The sequence below is a fragment of the Solanum tuberosum genome, unplaced genomic scaffold (assembly GCF_000226075.1).
Source record: "Solanum tuberosum cultivar DM 1-3 516 R44 unplaced genomic scaffold, SolTub_3.0 scf00093, whole genome shotgun sequence".
Classification (NCBI taxonomy): domain Eukaryota; kingdom Viridiplantae; phylum Streptophyta; class Magnoliopsida; order Solanales; family Solanaceae; genus Solanum; species Solanum tuberosum.
Genome location: NW_006239018.1, coordinates 1,283,171 through 1,288,596, shown reverse-complemented (window position 1 = coordinate 1,288,596; position 5,426 = coordinate 1,283,171).

Below are 5,426 nucleotides of genomic sequence, written 5' to 3'. Positions count from 1 at the left end.
CCCCTCCCCCAAAAAAAAAATTTAAGTTTGTTTTCAAAAAATATTTTCTACTCTAGTAAAAATAAAATATATTTCTCAAAAACAGTTTTCATTCACAAATCAACTACTAAAAATCTTTTTCGAAAAATATTTTTCTACTCACCAACCAAACATAAGAAAATAAGTCAAAAGACTACTTGTTTTCCAGGAAAATATTTTCCATGGAAAACATCTTCCTTCACACCAAACACACCCTAAGGATCCGTTTGATCATGCGTTATGAAATCATGAGATAAAGTTGAAGTTTTGTTTGGACATATGATTTGGAGTTTTTGTGTTGTATATTTTCTCATAAATATAAGAATCTCATAAGCTGTAAAACTATTAAACTAATCTCAATTATTTATTCAATCTTATCAAATAAATAAAATTTATTAAATCACATAATAAATTATTACAAAGCTATTTGTCCTCCACTTAAGTTAAAGAAAAAAGTTTTGTAGCATTGCAAAAAGTAGTAAAAATTTGTCACTCTGTTCATCTATCTTTTTCTACTCTAACTGTGATTATTTAGTTGAGAAGGTCATCTTAATTTGATTTCTTATGTTTTCTGAAGTGAAGTAAATGTCTTACACATGTAGTTGGTTCAATTATAAGAAAAAACTTATTTTCACTGTCCCAAAATGAACGACGGAGTACGTGTAAGAGTATCAAGGCACTACCTTCCACTTTGAACTCGAACACCATTATCCAAACTCTTTGAAATAATAATTTATGATCAAGAAAGTACAATAATCTTTGTGAGTAATGATAAAGTGACTATATACTCCTTCCGTTTATGTTTACTTGTCACACTTTGACTTAACATATCCATTAAGAAAATAATTATTGATATAGGTATTTTACGAAACTATCTCATATTAAATGATGTTTTGAAAAATGATTTGAAAACATGTCTTTACTGTTGAGGGTAAAAATGAGAAAAAAAATTGTTTTCTTTTCTTGATATGTCAAAAGTGACGAGTAAAAATGAAAATCTATTTTAGGAATAAATGACAAGTAAAAGTGAACGGAGAGAATAGTATATTTGATGACTGTCAATAGTGAAATAAAGGTTGAAGTTGTTGGCAACTACTAAAAATGTTTTTCAATAATGTCATTGTTGTCAATTACACATTTTCAGTGTATTAATTTCGTGTTAAAATCAAATATATTGAAAATGGTGATTATCAAACATACATCACCGATTTTGTCATTTTGCATATTAAATTGCTTTAAACTTTTCATATGTAGCCGAAAGAGAAGCTTTTTTTTTTATGAAAAATCAAAAAAATATTACTCTCTCCATTCTTATTTATATTCACCAAATCAATTCCTACTTTATTATTTATATTCATCAAATTTAAAGTAATAATAAATTTTATGTTGGTGAGAATAATAAATTCTTAAAAGTAATGATATGATTATATATTTTGTTTACATATGAATAAATGATTAGTATATATAAATGTAGGGTCAATTTTTATATTTGAAAAATCACATATCATGATATGAAATTCCTAAATCATGAGTTTTGGAGAATATAGGATTTTATCTCATGATATGAAATCATGAGATGAAATCAGCATGAAATCGCATGTCCAAACACTGATTTCATCTCACGATTTTATATCGTGATATGATTTTGCATGGCCAAACGCCTACTAACTATTTTATATCCACATATTTATTATTTTATCATAATTAAGTAATATGTATTTTAATTGTCAAAATTAGAAAACTTATTTTCATTTTTATTTAAATACTAAGTACGAGTAAATTTTTTATCTTCATTATCGTGCCTCTAAAGTCTAAACCCATTAATAGCTATTGAAAATCGTAACAGTCAGTAATTTTATTTTATTTTCATTTTTATCTTGTTTTTCCTTTTTTTTTTAAAATATAAAAAATATAAAAAATAGGTGTTTGGTCTTAGTACTTTCTCTTCATTTTTCCTTGTTAGGTTGTTCACTTTAGATTGTATAACTACGATATTTATATTAATTGATGCATAGTCTAAGATTTTGTAAAATAATTTAGAGAATAAATGATTAATGTTAAGAATAAAATACAATAAAATTTATTTCTTTTCTTCATATGTGAAAAGTGACAAATAAAAAAAAAAAAAATTTAAAATATAATAGACAACTAAAAGTGAATGGAGCGCGGAAAGAATTATTGATAAGTCAAAACTATAGTAGCATTTTTGAAATAAACGCACCTTAGTAATAATTATATATATAGCTATGGTCATTTAATTTCATGGAGAGGCTATTTCCACTTATTTATTCATAGCCATACAAGAGATTAGACTAAATTATTATGCAATAATGAGGACAACAACCAAAAACTAATATTGCAATATGACTTTGCTATTTCCGCTGCAAATTTTTAAAGACCATTTAATTTGCTGCCAAATTTGTATCCTACTTTAAGATGAGAAATAGATAGGCTGAGTTATAGCGTTCGATGAGGTGAAAATGCACAATAATTAATCGCGAAAGCGTATGTAAAAAAATACATATTGTGTTATTAATGATTTTGTGTAAATATCGATTGTAAGTAAGTTTCATAATAAGGTGTATAAATATTGGGTGTAAATAAGTTTTATGCTGAGTTATATAAATATCAAATGTGAATAAATTTTTACGCTGGAAAAAACGATAAAAAAGGTCGTTTGTGTTTGAAAATAGGTTTGAAATAGTATGTATTCAACAATTTTTAGTCATTTAAATTTGTTAAGAACTAACATTTTTAGTTTTCAATAAATATTTATCAAAAATTATATGTTAGATACTTAGATTTGATAGAAACTTTAAAAAATAAAAAATAAAAAGGAAAACTCAACTTTAGATGTACAACTTTGGAAATTTTTGCTACTATATTTTATTTTTTTTCTAAAGTTTGGTACAATATTTTGAGGTGTTATTTCTTCTTCTATTTATTTTTTCCTTTATAACTTTTTAGTGGTTAATCCATAATTTTGTATTGCATATTTTACAATTAAATGAGACTTTATAATATTTATGACTAATTTTTTCTTTTTCATTGTTTGGTCAAATCTAACCAACATTAATTGTTAAATTTTTGACAAAGTCAAAATTATTACCTAACTTTATGTAATCTTAAAAAGACTATTCAATGCATACTAAAAATTGAGACAATTATATTAAACATCAAGCCGAAAAAATTGAAATTTTGAAAAAAAAATACTGAAATTTAAGAATCAAAATTGAAAGTTCAACTTAATTCGATTCGATTTTTTGAAATTTCTATAATTATGTCATCCTTAGTCTCGGTAAAACTATATCACAATTGCCTCCATTAATAATTTAATATGTACTGATTAGTGAGTTCACATTATTTGTAGACTCTTTTGAGGATGATTTTAAAGAAAAAAAAGTATTAAATATATTTCTTTTTTTTTTTACAATGTAATAGCATCAAAACAATGACAAGAGGGAGTTGCTCGGATGGTAAGCACCCCTCCAACCCGAAGGTTGCGAGTTCGAGTCACCAAGGGAGCAAAAGGGGTGGGAGCTCCTAAGAAGGGTAAAAAAATAGCATCAAAACAATATTGAATAGTATTACATAAATCTCACAACAAGAAAAAGTAACATCATCTCATTCTAAGTTAATATACAATTTTAAGACTGTAATACACATTTTCATAATATATACTCATCGCTTACAAATAAAATAACTAGTAATACATAACAATTACAAATGAAGGTAAAAAATATACTACACCCCATATTGTTAAAGTGATAAATTTTTCAAAAGATACATATATAGTTCATATATTTATTTTTTTGTGCATATATTAAGCGTGTATAATTTTTTCCTTCCATCAATACAAGAAATAAAAATCAATCTTGGGTGTCAATCATTTTTTTCTCGTGATTCATGTGATGAACTAATATCCAATTTTTAATTATTATTTTTTCAATTTCAATTGATGTAATATTTTTGATTTTTTCGAATCAGATTACAAATGTCGTACTTTGGTTCTCTACATTCAAATTATATCTGTGATATTTGTCAATTTTGAGACTAACATATATATATATATGCTTTTGTAATATATATTCAATAATATTTTAAAAAATATATATCATTAAGACATAAGAATTACAAACTAAAGTAAAAATACATATCATGCAATATTGTTAGAGTGATAAATTTTTTAAAAAACACATATGTCATGTATATATTTATTTATTTTGTGCAAATTGAGCGCACGTGAATTTTGATTCAAAGTTCATGTGATAGACCTACCTCCATTCTCTTATTTTTCATTTTTTCAGTTTCAGTTCATGTGATGTTTTAATTTTCTATATTCAAAGTATGCATATGATATTTTTCGATTCTTTACATTTAAATTATATAAACTAGTTTACGTGTCCGCAACATGCGGACATTTAAATTAACAATAACTAATAAAATTTACTATGCACTTTGTAATGTATATTTTAAAAAATAATGATACAAATCAATAAACTTATTTATTTGTGCATATTATAGTATTATTATTATTATTAATACACAATTTAATATATATATATTATTAAAATAAAAATATTATGTTTATAGTTATAATTAGCTACATTTTTTGTTTTTAATATATATTGTTGAAATTTTAATAAAGATAATAATAATTTTTTTATTATTTTAGTTTGATAAAAAGAAACAAATACTTTATGTGTTTTTACATGTTTGGTCTACTATTTTTTATTATGTTTAATTGTAATAATATTATATCTTTGTTAGTAAGTTTTTAAGTCTTACTTTTTACATGAAATGATCAAATATTAAATTGTAGGCACATTATTCAAATTTTTAAAGTTTGTGTTTTTTTAGAACTCATATATAGATTACATGATATTTTCTGAAAATCATCTAACGATAGTAATATTTTATTACAAAATAATTTTTACATTTCCAAATCAATTTCAAAGATCACATTGAATAGAAAAGGAACATAAAAAGGTTAATCCTATAAGATTCAGTTGTTATTGCAAGAAAAAATCTTAAAAAGAGAGGCAAAATCAGTGAGGAAAAACAGTTGTTGTATATGTATTTTTCACAATTTGCATTTAAATATAATTTGTAGTTACATTGTCAATTATATTTTTCAGAATTATTAATTTTATTGTCTAATAGATATCCTAACAATTGACATATTTTCACGAGAGAATGGTCAAATGCCCCCCTAACCTATATTCGAATTTCCAACTACACACTTTGTTAGTGAAAACTTACAAGATAACAAAAATACAAGATTACAATTGAAAATAAATATGAAGAAAATAAATCTCTTCAGGCTGAGGCGCGGATATCTCGCTCTCTTTAAGGAGATTCAAGCCCACTGCAGCAAATGTTTTCACCGGTCCAGCAGTAGTCCTTCT